Source organism: Lathyrus oleraceus, chromosome 2 (genome assembly GCF_024323335.1).
Source record: "Lathyrus oleraceus cultivar Zhongwan6 chromosome 2, CAAS_Psat_ZW6_1.0, whole genome shotgun sequence".
Classification (NCBI taxonomy): domain Eukaryota; kingdom Viridiplantae; phylum Streptophyta; class Magnoliopsida; order Fabales; family Fabaceae; genus Lathyrus; species Lathyrus oleraceus.
In genome coordinates, this window is record NC_066580.1 from 310194880 (window position 1) to 310212170 (window position 17291).

The window sequence follows — 17291 nt, forward strand, 5'->3', positions numbered from 1 at the left end:
GTCACACACACCTACGTCTGGGGGCTACCAAGCCAGGGAGGAAATCCATTATTAGTAGTATTAATTCAGACCTTAAACCAACTATTTAATCCTATCACTTAATACCTACCCAATGCAATTTCAAACTTACACTAAGATCAGAGTTCCTACTCACTCCCCCTCAATCACCTCAGTGATTACAACCTTTAATTAAGTTTAAATATAATAGTGAAGTCACACTTCAAACAACTCTTGATTGTGCTTAACAGCTTTAATCAAGATACACAGCACTCACGCTTAAAAGCTTAGAGTGACACAACACTTACACCTCAATGAACACCCTAGTCCAATGCAATCATCTAGGTGATAATAGCTTGGCTCACAAGATACACCTAATACAAGACACACAAAAATACAACAGTGAAGTATTATGGAACAATACAATCTTCACGCCTAAAAAAATCCCCGAGTTCTGAATGAAGGATTGCCATCCTTTTATATTGCAGCACTTGGGCCTTGTACTTGTATTTCCTAAAATTAAGGTTAAGAAAGGTAACCTAATTTCCACATATTAGGGTACTAACAAATAGGCTATTTGTTAGGTTCATTAATTGTAGCTCAGTTGTTAGTTTCCTGGATTTTAGCTCAGCTGTTGGATTCCTGAAAAATAGCCTGAGAAAAATACTGAAACAGAAAAACTAACCATCCTACAATTTAGCATATGCTGTCAGGAATGAATGTCACAACATTCAGTTTGACGTCCAGAACATAGACCATATGCTAAGTCTGTTATTTTTCTGAAAATAGACTGTACAAAATATTGTATTGTATAAGACCAACCAGTCTATATTTCAGTATCAGCTTACAGTAACAAATGACAAAACATCCAATTTGACATTTACAGAATGTGCCTTATGTCAGGTCTGTTATCCTCTTGAAGAACAGACTGAGATACATATTGAACTGTAGCAGAAAACCAACCTGCCTATTATTCAGTATATGTTGTCAATGATGAATGTCATAACATCCAGTTTGACATTCAGACAGTAGGCCTTATGCCAGGTCTGTTATTCCCTTGATAAATAGATTGAAATTAAATACTGAGTTATAGTAGACAACCAACTGTTCTACACCTCAGTATCTGTTGTCAGGGATGAATATCATTACATCTAGTTTGACATTCAGTAAATCCTGTATTAGCTAAACCTGCAGCATACTACTCAAGTATGTCATGACATCAGTCAAGACATCAGAGTACAGTTAGATGTTCTAACACAAAATGCAGCCAATCAAACATCTCCAAATCATGTCATGACATCAGTCAAGACATTAGAGTCCAGCTAGTGTTTTAACATAAAATGCAGCCAATCAAACATCTCCAAATCATGTCATGACATCAGTCAAGACATTAGAGTCCAGCTAGTGTTTTAACATAAAATGCAGCCAATCAAACATCTACAAACTCCCCCTTTGGCAAATTTTTGGCTAAAACAACTTGGCATCACAACAGAGTTCACAGCAGCGGAAAACACACATCTAGCAGGGAAATTAACCTAGCTAATACACTCAGAGCAGCAGCACACTCAACACACATAGAAGTTAAATAAAAACTTCACATATCAGCACACATACAGAAGTTAAATAAAAACTTCTAACATCAGCACACATACAGAAGTTAAATAAAATCTTCTAACAGCAGCACACATAGAAGTGGAACATCAGTTGCAGCACAACCTCTGGATTAGAGGATCTTCAATATCTGTTTAATCACATACTCTGTTGTCCTGGGGCACCACAGGTGTTACTCCCCTTTTTTGTCAAAAATGTTGCCAAAGCAACACTTTAAATTACAGGCCAAAATAAAACAGAATTACACAGAAACTTGTCAGAAACACAATCTTGATTTTACTTCACAGTTTCAATCAAGAATACCCCCTCTTGATCTTGCTTTACAGCTTTGATCAAGACACCACCCACTTGATCTTGCTTCACAGCTTTGATCAAGTAGTCACACCCTCTTGCTTTACAGCAGGTACACCCATATCAGATGCCACGACTTTGAGTCTGACATCTTGAACCACTCCTGCATCAACACTTTCTTGAAGTCTAGCAGGCACATAGGCTGTCTCATGTTAGGATATCCCCTTAACATCTTGTTACCACACTCGCAGCAAGTAACATAGATGTGATCTGTTGTCCAGTCATAGCACACTTTCAATTGTTTAATAGGTTGAGATATTAAACAATACATCCCAAACATCATTGATTGCTATAAATCCTCAGAAAGGCATATCCCCAATTTGCCCCTTAAATTTTCAAACTGAGTAGCATCCAGAGCCTTTGTGAATATGTCAGCAAGTTGTAGTTCAGTGGCTACATGTTCCAAGGTAATCACTTTGTCTTCCACCAGATCTCTGATGAAGTGATGTCTAATGTCAATATGTTTGGTCCTGCTGTGTTGGATGGGATTCTTGGAAATATTGATGGCACTGAGATTGTCACAGAACAATGTCATGACATTCTGAGAGACATTGTACTCAGTAAGCATCTGTTTTATCCACACCAGTTGGGAACAACTGCTTCCAGCTGCTATGTACTCAGCCTCTACAGTGGACAGTGATACACATTTCTGTTTCTTGCTGAACCATGATAAGAGATTGTTTCCCAAGAAGAAACATCCTCCTGATGTGCTTTTTCTGTCATCAGCACTCCCAGCCCAATCAGCATCACAATACCCAGATAAGACAAGCTCAGAGCCATGAGAGTATAGCATACCATAGTTACAAGTCCCATTGACATACTTGAGAATCCTCTTGACTTGATTTAAGTGGCTCACTTTGGGTTCTGCTTGGTATCTAGCACACACACCAACTGCATAGGATATATCAGGTCTACTGGCAATTAGGTATAGTAGACTACCTATCATGCTTCTATACAAGCATTGATCAACACTGGGACCTCCATCATCTTTGGTTAACTTTAAATGAGTAGGTGCAGAAGTTCTTTTGTGCCTAGCATTATCCATACCAAACTTCTTAACTATGTTTTTGGCATATTTGCTTTGGGAGAGAAACATAGAATCCTCCATTTGGTTAACTTGCATACCAAGAAAATAAGTCAATTCCCCAACCAGACTCATTTCAAACTCAGATTGCATCTGGTGAATAAAGTGTTTCACCATTTGCTTTGATATTCCACCAAAGACAATATCATCCACATAAATTTGGGCAATCATGATTTTGCCATCTTCATCCTTCACAAACAAGGTCTTATCTATCCCACCTTTTCTGTACCCATGAGAGGTCAGAAATTCAGTCAACCTTTCATACCAAGCTCTAGGTGCTTGCTTCAACCCATATAAAGCTTTCCTCAACTTGTACACATGTTTAGGCAAGTTAGGATCACAGAACCCTTTAGGTTGTTCCACATAGACTTCTTCATTCAAGTAGCCATTTAAAAAGGCACTCTTCACATCCATTTGGAACAATTTGAACTTCAGAATGCAGGCCACACCTAACAGCAATCTGATTGACTCAAGTCTAGCAACATGTGCAAACGTCTCATCAAAATCAACCCCTTCAACTTGAGTATATCCTTGAGCCACTAGTCTTGCTTTATTCCTAGTGATTACTCCTTTCTCATCAGATTTGTTCTTGTAAATCCACTTGGTACCAATGATGTTAGTCCCTTCAGGCCGTGGAACTAACTCCCATACTTCATTCCATTTAAACTGCTCCAGTTCATCTTGCATGGCATTGATCCAATATTCATCAGTCAGGGCTTCTTTCACATTTTTTGGTTCAACCTTGGATACAAAACAGGAATTTGAGCTATTCTCCCTTGATCTGGTAGTCACACCACTATTGGGATCCCCTATGATAAGATCCTTGGGGTGGTCCTTCTGAATTCTGATAGAAGGCACTTTGTTGGATGCGTCTACCTCACATTCAGGAGGAGTCTCCTGTACCTCTTCGGACTTGACTGGAATGTCTGTTGATGTATCAAGGAATGTTCCAACATCCTCTATGATATTGATTCCTTTCTCTTTATCATCCACAATAACATTTATGGATTCCATCAGGACATTGGTCCTGTAGTTGAACACTCTGTAGGCTCTGCTGTTAGTTGAGTATCCTAGGAATATACCCTCATCACTTTTGGGATCCATTTTCCTTCTCTGTTCACGATCTGTAAGAATGTAACATTTGCTTCCAAAGATATGAAAGTAATTCACAGTGGGTTTTCTGCCTTTCCATATTTCATACAGAGTGGAAGAGGTTCCTTTTCTCAAGGTAACTCTATTGTGAACATAGCAAGCTGTATTCATAGCTTCGGCCCAAAAGTGTATAGGAAGCTTCTTTGCATGAATCATTGCCCTGGCAGATTCTTGAATAGTTCTGTTTTTCCTTTCAACTATCCCATTTTGCTGAGGAGTTATAGGAGAGGAAAAATCATGACTTATCCCTTCAAATGAGCAAAACTCATCAAACTTGGAATTCTTAAACTCCATCCCATGGTCACTCCTAATTCGGAAAACACAACTGTCCTTTTCCCTTTGAAGTCGGATGCACAGTTCTTTGAAGACATCAAATGCATCTGAATTTTCTCTGATGAAGCTTATCCAAGTGTATCTGGAATGGTCATCAACAACCACATAGGCATACCTCTTTCCACCCAGACTTTCAACCTGCATAGGTCCCATTAAGTCCATGTGCAAAAGTTCCAGAGTTTTGGATGTTGTAGGATGTCCCAGCTTAGGATGTGACATCTTGGTTTGCTTGCCAACCTGGCATTCTCCATAGACTCTTCCTTCATCAATAAGCAGCTTTGGGATTCCTCTAACTGCTTCCTTGGATATGATCTTTTTCATTCCCCTTAAATGGAGATGACCAAGACGTCTATGCCACAGCTTCACCTCCTGTTCTTCCTTGGCTGAGGAGCAAATTGTGGAGTAGTTTGAGACTTTAGGTTCCCACAGATAACAGTTATCTTTGGATCTGGATCCTCTCATAACTTCCTGATTATCTCCATTCGTCACAACACATAACTCCTTAGTGAACTGAACATAGAACCCTTGATCACACAGCTAGCTTATGCTGATGAGATTAGCAGTTAGTCCTTTTACTAACAGCACATTCTTCAGTTCTGGAACTCCAGAGCTGTCCAGCTTACCCACACCTTTGATTTTTCCTTTAGCACCATCACCAAAGGTCACATAATTGGTAGTGTGAGGTTGTATATCCACCAATAAATTCTCCATACCAGTCATATGTCTTGAGCAGCCACTATCAAAGTACCAATCTTCTCTGGTAGATGCCCTTAGAGCTGTGTGAGCTAACCTAGCAAACCATTGTCGTTTCTTGCTGGGGGCATTATGCTTATATGCCTTATGCTTAGGTCTGACATGAGGGGTTTGGTTAGGATAACCATGCAGCCTGTAGCAGAAGGCTTTTATATGACCAAACCTACCACAGTAGTGACATCTCCATCTCTGAAATTTCTTCTTCTGATGGTTACTCATCCTGGTTCCCTGATGTTGAGACATTGGGTGTGACTTCTACTTGAATTTCTGAACTTCAGCCTTTGAGCGTTTGAGTTCAACTGAGGATTTCTTCACAAAGCCTAAATCAGACATGGTTCCTGACTTCTGTCCCACCTTTAGAATCTCTTCCAAAGTGTCTGTTCCTTTATTTAACATTCTGATGGATTTTGTCATTTGATCTATCTTGGAGGTCAGCAAGGTTATCTCACCATTTAGACCATTTATGACTGTCAGATGCTTCTGTTTCTCATCCTTCAGCTCCTTGATGAGTTTCTTCTGCTTTTCTCCTTGTACACGCACTTCTGCACTTTTGACACATAGCTCTTTATATGATGCAGCAAGTTCATTAAAGGTCAGTTCATCTCCACTTGAGTCATCATCAGTGGCACAAACACTAGTTAGTGCAGTGACATGTTTAACAGATTCTCCTTCAGATTCACTCTCAGAATCTCCTTCAGACCATGTGACAGATAGCCCCTTCTTTTGCATCTTGAGGTAAGTAGGACATTCAGCTCTAACGTGTCCAAAACCTTCACATCCATGACACTGGATTCCCTTGCCTTGGTTGAACTTTTCTTCAGAAGTCGATCTTTTCCTGATGTCAGACGAGATGTTCTTGACATTTGGTCTACCTTTTTGATCAATCTTCTTTACGAACTTGTTGAACTGTCTCCCAAGCATGGCTATGGCTTCTAATATGCTTTCATCACCTCCAGTACTTCCTGCTTCTGAATCCTCTTCAGTATTTGATACAAAAGCTACGCTTTTGTTCTTCTTTTCAACATTCTCACACAAGCCCATTTCAAAAGTTTGGAGAGAACCAATAAGCTCATCCACCTTCATATTACAGATATCCTGAGCTTCTTCTATAGCAGTGACCTTCATGGCAAATCTCTTAGGTAATTACCTGAGAATCTTTCTTACAAGTTTCTCTTCAGCCATTTTCTCACCTAAGCCACCAGAAGTGTTGGCAATTTCAAGAATATTCATGTGGAAGTCATGAATAGTCTCATCCTCTTTCATCCTCAGATTTTCAAACTTGGTGGTTAGCATCTGAAGTTTAGACATCCTCACTTTGGAGGTACCTTCATGAGTTATCTTGAGGATATCCCAATATTCCTTAGCCAGCTCACAGTGATGCACCAGTCTGGAGATGTTCTTACTTATTCCATTGGACAATGCATTCAAGGCCTTAGAATTTCCAAGGGCTAATGCCTCTTGCTCCTTGTCCCACTCTTCTTCAGGAATTTGCATACTGACTCCATCTTTACCTGTCTTCGTTGGATGTTCCCATCCTTTGTTGACAGCTCTCCAGACTTCGCTATCTAGAGACCTCAAGAAGGCTATCATACGAGGCTTCCAGACATCATAGTTAGAACCATCCAGCATGGGTGGTCTATTTGAGTATCCTACATCCTTGTCCATGGTACTAGAAAGTAACTTCCCTAGATCTCACCCAGAAATTAACAGGCAGGGTGCCTGCTCTGATGCCAATTTAAATTCTAGTTAACAGCTTTCAATGTCACACGGGATGCTATGACATCCAATTCTGCGCAGACAAGAATTATGCAGAACTTAAAAATAAAGTGCAGTAAACAACACAAGGAATTGTTTACCCAGTTCGGTGTCACACACACCTACGTCTGGGGGCTACCAAGCCAGGGAGGAAATCCACTATTAGTAGTATTAATTCAGACCTTAAACCAACTGTTTAATCCTATCACTTAATACCCACCCAATGCAATTTCAATCTTACACTAAGATCAGAATTCCTACTCACTCCCCCTCAATCACCTCAGTGATTACAACCTTTAATTAAGTTTAAAGATAATAGTGAAGTCACACTTCAAACAACTCTTGATTGTGCTTAACAGCTTTAATCAAGATACACAGCACTCACGCTTAAAAGCTTAGAGTGACACAACACTTACAACTCAATGAACACCCTAGTCCAATGCAATCATCTAGGTGATAATTGCTTGGCTCACAAGATACACCTAATACAAGACACACAAAAATACACCAGTGAAGTATTATGGAATAATACAATCTTCACGCCTAAAAAAATCCCCAAGTTCTGAATGAAGGATTGCCATCCTTTTGTATTGCAGCACTTGGGCCTTGTACTTGTATTTCCTAAAATTAAGGTTAAGCAAGTTAACCTAATTTCCACATATTAGGGTACTAACAAATAGGCTATTTGTTAGGTTCATTAATTGTAGCTCAGTTGTTAGTTTCCTGGATTTTAGCTCAGCTGTTGGATTCCTGAAAAATAGCCTGAGAAAAATACTGAAACAGAAAAACTAACCATCCTACAATTTAGCATATGCTGTCAGGAATGAATGTCACAACATTCAGTTTGACGTCCAGAACATATACCATATGCTATGTCTGTTATTTTTCTGAAAACAGACTGTACAAAATGTTGTATTGTATAAGACCAACCAGTCTATATTTCAGTATCAGCTTACAGTAACAAATGTCAAAACATCCAATTTGACATTTACAGAATGTGCCTTATGCCAGGTCTGTTATCCTCTTAAAGAACATAATGAGATACATACTGAACTGTAGCAGAAAATCAACCTGCCTATTATTCAGTATATGTTGTCAATGACGAATGTCATGACATCCAGTTTGACATTCAGACAGTAGGCCTTATGCCAGGTCTGTTATTCCCTTGATAAACAAACTGAAATTAAATACTGAGTTATAGCAGACAACCAACTGTTCTACACCTCAGTATCTGCTATCAGGGATGAATATCATTACATCTAGTTTGACATTCAGTAAATCCTGTATTAGCTAAACCTGCAGCATACTACTCAAGTATGTCATGACATCAGTCAAGACATCAGAGTACAATTAGATGTTCTAACACAAAATGCAGCCAATCAAACATCTCCAAATCATGTCATGACATCAGTCAAGATATTAGAGTCCAGCTAGTGTTTTAACATAAAATGCAGCCAATCAAACATCTCCAAATCATGTCATGACATCAGTCAAGACATTAGAGTCCAACTAGTGTTTTAACATAAAATGCAGCCAATCAAACATCTACAAGAATCCCTAACTAATCTTTGCCAGCATCTCCATCTTATTGAGATTAGTCAAGTATCTGGATGTACTATGTTATTAGTCTGGCGCCTTTGCGTTTGTTTTGTCAGCATAATCATATACATAGAATCATGATAAATATTTGCGCATTTTGAATTTTTGCATTAATTCTCACCATTCTTTGGAACTTTTCTCCCCGCAGAGTGTGTGCGTCCTCTCTCCAATAAAGTGTCGACCTTAAGCAGAAAGAGTTTATCCTTTCTAATTCCCCATTGAGTATGATCCCCGTGGAAGAGTTTTGCTTCAGTTTCCCTCCCCAGTTCATTATCTGGATGGAATTAATCCCCAATTGAGTTTATTTCCTCATTTGGTGAAGTCATCTTTGATTACTTCTCTCTAGTTCTTTCCTGGGTTGCACTTTGGTCCCCCTTTGATTGGTTACCTTTGTTAAGTTACCACTTAACTGGTAGTTGGTAATCATTCTATTCTGAGCTTATTACCCTTTGTTAAGCTATCACTCGGCTGATAGTAGGTAATAGTTCATTTTACCTTTGATGAGTTACCTTTGTTAAGTTACCACTTGGCTGGTAGTTGGTAATCATTATGTTTTGAGCTTATTACCTTTTTTAAGTTATCACTCGGCTGATAGTAGGTAATAGTTCCTTTTATATTTGATTGGTTACCTTTGTTAAGTTACCACTTGGCTGGTATTTGGTAATCATTCTCTTTGAGCTTATTACCCTTTGTTAAGTTATCACTCGGTTGATAGTAGGTAATAGTTCCTTTTACCTTTCATTGATTACCTTTGTTAAGCTATCACTTGGATGGTAGTTGGTAATCATTCCCTTTGGTTTATTACCTTTGTTAAGTTATCACTTGTCTTATAGTTAGGTAATATTCCTCTCCTATTGAAGTCAAGGTTTTCCCCTTTTGTTGGTTTCTTTTCCTCGGCGAAGGCTTGCTATGATAAGTCTTCCCCGTTGGATCCTTAATTTGTTTTCTAATTGTGCATTGCTTGTTCTCATGCTCTTCCTTTTCCCCTGCGGAACGTTTTTTGTCCCCAGCTAGCTATCCCTTTTGGAATCTGTCGTTCCCTTGCGGAATTTCAGTCTCCTCTTTTCCCTAGTTGATTCTCCGTGTGGAAACTGCTTCTCCCCACAGAGATCCTAGTTTGCATTCATATCATATCATAAACATCTTGCGGTATCTTAGAGTCAAAAATTGGGTATTTGATATTTAAGTCACTTCAATCTTGTTGAGACGAAGATTTCAACCTTCATATCTCCAAATTGAAGAAACTTAAATAGGGGCATCTGTCATACCCTAAATTTTAACCCTAAGATCCCACATCTCATTTGCATTTTTCATACAAGCAAGGTCACATTTTGGTCTTTCCCCTTATCCATCTTTGGGTTTGCTTCTTGCAGAGATCACCAAGCACCTCTTTGTGTTACCTTTGTGTTTATTTGATTCAGTGCCTATCTAACCACTAATCAAAATACCAAAAATATGCCTTGTTTCCTTTAATTTTATTGTGCAAGGTAGGGCTTTTTAATCAAGAACTTCTCAAATTTTTGTTGCTTACTTCTCAAGGAAAGTCAAAGGTTCATGTGTTTATTTCCATGCCTTCTTCCACAAGCAACTTCAAGCTTTAAGCAATTTAATCAAGAGGCAATCAAGGAAACCTTATTTTGCGTTCATATGATCACCCATGTGTTTTGAAATTCAAGGAAAGTCCAAGTACACAAGCTTGTTCCAAGTGGTTTGACCAAAAAGTCAACATTTTGAAGTCAAGGTTCCAAGGATTTCAACTCCTTCAATTCTCAACATTTTTGAATGATTCTTTTTGCATATGACTCTTCTCAACATCCTATACAACTTATATTTACATTACAAGAGCCAATTATGCTTGGAGGATCATCACAATTTTGGAGACATTATAGGTCACTTGTGGACTTAGTGAAATTTGACCTATTTTCAAGTGACTTTTCCCCAACTTTCAAGATTCATAACTTTTACAATTTTCAACATATGAGTCTGATTATTTTTGCACAATGTCATTTGTGATGCCCTATACAAGTTTGCTTCAAGGGTCAAGGTCAGAATATGCTTGGAAGGCCATGGAATTCATTGAGACATTATAGGTCATTTTCAGCCATGAAGCACTCAAATTTTTCTAAGTTATGTAACCAGTTTTCCATGCCAACTTCAACATGTCATAAATTTGTGCTCAAACATCCAAATGAAACCTTTCTTGGCATATTGTAATCTTGGCCATGATGTTAGCACATTGCAAAAAGAATGGGATCAAAAAGCCTCTTGAGAAGGATGCCCCATTGAGTTGAACATGATGACTTGGAACTGAAGAAATCACCATTTCCCAACATTTGAACATGACTAATCTCAATTACAAGCCAAATTAGCAAGTTTTTTTATCCTAAACATGTTTAACTAAGTATCCAGAAGTTAATTGACCCTTAAAATGCATCATTTGGTTGAGTTTTGATGAGTTTCAAGTCACATTTTACACACATTCGGATCAAATTCGTTTTGCACGAATTGAACATCATTCCACGCGTATTTGGACCCAAACACATTCCCTGTAAATAGAGGAAGCTATTTCCTTCATTTTCAAGCTTTGGAGAGCCAAGAAACCCCTGCTGCAACTTGGAATTTTTTCCAGAATATTCAACTATCGTGTTTTAAGTTTCAGCTTGTTTCAATCCAATTTCTTGATTCCATTAGCATCTTCGGCATCCTCTGAAACTTTTGCAACAATTCCCAAGCTCTGAGGCCTCCTGAAGTGCTCTAACCAGATCGAGTTTCATCAACTTTTGGTCACCATCTGGACAAGGTAGTTCTGAGCATCATTTGAACTCAAACAAGTTACCATAATGTAGTCTTTCACTCTCTGATTCTTTCCCCTAACTTTTCTGATGTTGATTGATCGTGTTCATCATTTAATTTTATTTTTCACGGCTTGCTTGTTTCTGAAACTTCTCTGAAATTCCCTTTGCTCAGTTCACATAAATGAATTTGGTGTATGAGGTTGAATTCGGGATGAGAAGAGGATCACAATGGTGGTGGTCCCGTGACTTGAATTTACCAAACGATGAAACTTCGGTGAGAGCTCACCAGAGAAGACGACTGAAGTTTCCTCATGTTGTCTGAGTTTGAATCAGACACGTTGGCAAATTGAAATGTTTTGATTAATTGGATTTAAATTGGATCATATGTTTGGCTTGTAGCGCATTCCACCATGCATCCTAACCTTTGATGCAACACTCCGTGTTTTTTCTGATTTTTAATTCTTTTTCTTTTATTATTTTTAATTGATTTTTCTTTAAAAATTCATAGAAATTTCATTTTTCATCCAAAAAATCCCAAAATAATTTTTAAAGTTCTCTTTTATTTTTCTTCAACTGATTTTTATTTTTTCACATTTTATTTCACTAATTTTCTATTTTTCATGAATTTTTTATTTTCTCCTTTACTTTAATTGGTTAAAAATCATTTTTCTGCATTTTAAAATTCTGAAAATTTTATTATATGTTTCTTATTTTATTTCCAACTTCCGATAATTTATTTGGTGTTTTGAAGGACTCTATGAATTTTCCATTATATTTCTATTTTTAAATTCATTTTAAAATACCTTTTATGCATTTTTATTTTATTTAATTGCATTTTTATATTTGTGTGACTTGTGAACTTCTATTGGCATTGGATCATGATGGTTTGGACTTCAAGTCTCATCAGACTCAATGGATCTTGGATGTTGATGGGGGTGAAAACTCTAATCCACCAAAATGGATGATTTATTTTTATGATGACTTGATCAAACTTTTGATCCAATTTGGGTGTGACCTCTCTTGTCCCCTTCTTCTTCATCTCTTTCTTTTCCTTTGATCAATTGGATGGCTTGTGTCCATCTTGTTCATGATATGTAGATTGATACTAGATGAACTTTCATCATTTCAAATATACCTTCTAAGTAATCATGAATCATTTAAGGTACTTTGGATTGATGCATAAGTTTGTCCTAAGTGTCATGAAGTGTGGATTGAAGTAATGGGCCATCCTCCTAGCATTTGTGCTTGATCATCCCCTTTTTTTGTGGCATGACTTTAGGAGAATGGTTTACATATCATTTCTCTAGCATGTATTAACACAAACATTATTATTGACTGGCCTCAGATGGTTGTGACTTCTACATCAGTCCAATTACGATTGCTTAACATAGCGCAAAATTTGTACCAAAAGAAACAAAAACATTTTTATAAGTGAGATTTTAAGTCTCATATTCCTCATGGTATTGTGTGAAAATGTTGTTCCTTTTCCATTTGTGAGAGCTAGTGGCATACTTGTTGATTTTATCCAAGTTGGATCCCTTCACATAAATGATGTATAGGTTCATATTTTCATTCTTGTGAGTGGATAGTTGAGTGTTCTCCAAAAAATGACCAAAACATCTTTTCATCTTCACGAACATCTTTTACTAACACTTTACTTGTATTAACTTTTACTTCAAAGTCATTTACTTCATGCCCCTTTTTTTATGTCATTTACGTTATGCTTTATGTTTAGCATTTCATATCATTTTGTTTGTGATTATGTTATTTCGTTCTTTTTCCATTTGGATCTTTCTTTTATATCATTGTAAAGAAGACACTAATAAGAAAAAACCTAAAAAGAAACTTGTTTCTCCTAACTCATGGACTTGTGGTTACTATCCTTGGCATCATTGTGGAGTTATGGACTTATAATTAGGATCTTGACCTTTGCGTTGGAACTTGTGACTTGAAACCTTGGAATTCATCTGATACTTATGACTCTGGACTTCTATGTGAAAACTTGACTTGGTTACTTTGGTTTTATCTGATACATGGATTATTATTTGCTTATTTTTGCTTGTTTAGGGCTTAATCCAAAGGAGGGAATTCTTGTTTGACTTATGTCATAAAGCTTTCTATCTCTAGGTTAGATCCTTCCTCCCTAGCTTTTACTTTATGCTTTAGGATAGTCTCTTTTTCTCCTCCCCTTCTTTATATTTCAAAATCTTCTTGCTTTCTAACTTGAGCCTCTTTCTCAACAAACCTTGACCTTTGTCAAGTGATTTTCAAAACCTTTTCCTAATAAATTCTAATTCATCTTAATCATATTTAGACTAATTTCAAAAGACTAAAAATGCATAACTCATTCAAACCATTTTGTGTCCTTGCACACTTTTCCTTTTAAAACTTTTTTCAAGGCATTAGACATGAGTCATTTCCATAGTTGAGATGATTCTCATATCTCCATAGTATTGATGATAATCATTTTCCATTTGTGAGAGCTAGTGGCATACTTGTTTATTTTATCTAAGTTGGAGTCATTCTCATGATGATGCAAAGTTCTCATACTTGTGGGTGACTAGTTGAGTATTCTCCTTAAAATGACAAAATGTCTTTTTCATAAAAATAAATCAAAACAAACTCCCTTTGTTATTTTTACCACGAACTACAATGTTTTGATCCTCCATTGCATTTTGTTGGTACGTAGGCATGAGACTTCAAAAGTTTTGGCAAACATAGAAAATAAGGAAAATATACTTCTTTTCCCATCTCTCCAATCTTTTAACAAACAACGTCCTTTTTCAAACCAAAATGTACATATTTTCAAAGAGGTTCCCATGGAGTACCATGGATGTTTAGGATGCTAATATCTCCCATTTGCATAACTAACCCCCGGACCCTTTTTCTCTTTTTATTAGTGTTATTTTAAAAACTTCTTTGGGTTTTGTTCGTACCTTTTCCTTTTTCCTTTGGAAATAATAAAAGTGCGGTGGCGAATCTTGCTTTGCGAGTTAAACTAATCAATAGCTTAATCTCAAAAAATTTATCGCTACACATTATCTGAACGAACACATTTCAGCTTCTCGCGTGTTTGCCTCTCAACCAAAGCATGGAATTCTTTGAACTTTTCCAACAGTTGGTCTTTTTCTTCAAGGCATAAACCCATAGTTTCCTGAAGCAATCATCAATAAAGGTAACAAAATAAAGTGTACCACTAATCGATTTTACCTTTAATGGACCACAAACATCAGAATGTACCAATTGAAGCTACTTTGACTTCCTTGAGGGAGGATATCTGTTGAAAGATACTCTAGTCTGCATACCAGCCATGCAATGAGAACACTTCTCCAAATTTACATTCTTGAATCAAGGAAAAACATCCTTTTTGGCCAAAATATTCATCCTCGTTTCACTAATATGACTAAGTCTTTGGTGCCACAAATATGCTTCCATGTCGATAGCATTCACACTGTCCCTACGAACCAAAGATTTTTTTCCAATACAGTTTAGAAAGATTTTCCCCTATAGCCACAACCAAGTTACTTTTGTTGAGTTTCCACTTTCCAGAACCAAAGTGACTATCATAATCACAAACATTTAACATATGCATAAAGATCAAATTAAAGCGGACATCTGGAGCGTGTTTGACACCTCTAAGTAACAATTGCATTCCCATGTTGGTTTTCAAGCAAACATCATCAATACCAATTACCTTAGACACACCATCATTACCCATTTTAAACATTCGAAAATCACCAGAAGTATAAGATATGAAGAAATCCTTCCTTAGTGTAACATGCAATATATCACCACTTTCAACTATTCACATGCTCTCGTTTGATACAAGATTAACAAACTCATGATTATGGAGAATAGCAAGATCATCATTAGTAGCAGTAGTAACACGATCATCATCATGATCTTCATGGTCTCTTTGTTTAGACTTGTCCTTGCCTTTGTTATCTCTTTTCCACTGATAGCAATACTTATGTATGTGTCATGTTTTGTGACAATAATGACACTCCATATTCTTGTATCGCGGTTTGTACTTGCTTATGTTATTCTCTCTACGACCCTTCGGTTCCTTTTTATGACTTCTCCCCCTATTTTCAGTGACAAGTACCTCGGGTTGAGATGAAGAACCTCGTGCCTTACTTCTCATCTCCTCACTAAGATTACCACCCTTATCCGTTTCCAAAGAAACAATGCCTCTTTGAGCAAAACTAGTGATATAAACCTGAAATATCTCCCAAGACTATGGTAAAGATAGAAATATAAATAATCTCAAAATTTCATCATCAAATTTGATACTCATTCCTGACATCTGATCAAGGATCCCTTAAAATTCACTCAAGTGATTTGAAATAGAAGTTTCCTCCTTATACTTCAAACTTATAAATCTATTCAACAAGAACAATTTATTATTCTCTGATTTAGAGGCATATAAGGACTCTATCTTCTCCCACAAATTTTTTACATGTGTATCATTAGTAATATGATTATAAACATTATCGTCTACATATTATTCGAATAAAACCACATACATGTTGATGTTCAAAATTATATTCTTCATCAGATACAGAATTCGGCTTTGCAGAACTAAAAATTGGTAAATGCAATTTCTTCACAAATAGTAAGTCTTTCATCTTGCCCTTCCATAAATGGTAATTAGAATCGTTCAACAATACCATCTTCATCTTTGTATTTGACTCCATCATTGAAACAAGTAAAATAGCCCTTAACTAAGAGCTCTGATGCCACTTTGTTGAGAAATTAAGATACAATAACAGACTAATACGCAGCGGATATAAAATTCTCCAAACTTGTATGAACCTTGAGGACCAACAACAAATATAAGACGACAAATCAAACAAATAAAGACACAAAAGAACATCAATATTTTTAATGTGGAAAATCCCTTAATATAAGATTAAAAATCATGAGTCATTCATACCAAATAAATAACTCCATTATAATTAATTAAGGATACAAGAGAGTCGTAAAATGATTCACAAACTAATACTAACAATCGCAAATCACGAAGCAAACTAGCTTACAAAGAAGAATCAAAAAGCTGAAAATTTTCTCAAATATGCACCTTTAGTGCGAAGTAGATAACTCTCACCTCATATGTTATTTTGAAATTATGAATGGTGAAAAGTTAGATATATGTGTTATGGATCTTCCCTTCAAATTTGAGTTCGACCCGACAGTTAACGAATCGGGGATCATCGATTTAGTGAGACTGGTTGCACAAAAATGAGAATGAGTTTCTCTCCTCTTTTCTCTCTTTTGAATCCTTATTTTCTCTCTATCTCTCACAATCCTAAATTGACGATCTTCACTTAAATAAGTGAGACAAATGGGCTAATCATACTTAGGTCTTTCCCCAAATAGGAAGGGAGCCCGAATCCAACAGTTACTTAATATTCAAGTCACCTATATATATAAATACATATTGTAATTCAGTTTCAATATCAATTTATAATAATACAATTACTTCTCTTTTACTCTCTCTTTTTCTCTCCTCACTAAAAGTGTCTCACGCACTAATAGTAACGATAATGTCATGTGATATGATATAATATTTCTATGATAATGATCATGTGTACAATTGCTCTTTTCCCCTTTTATATATATATATTCAATATAAGTTATAGAATGTGTCACCCTTCTATAGTTTAATATTATATTCCTAGATACCAAACTATACTTTGTAACAACAAATAAGTTCAATATTTTATATTGAGTTATTTTTAGCATGGTCACACATTTTATAGTCGTACTCAATCAATGAGCTCATATATATTACTCTCGTACATATATCACAGACAAATCACATCTATATCACTTGTGTCCCTCAGCATAATTGGTGTAGT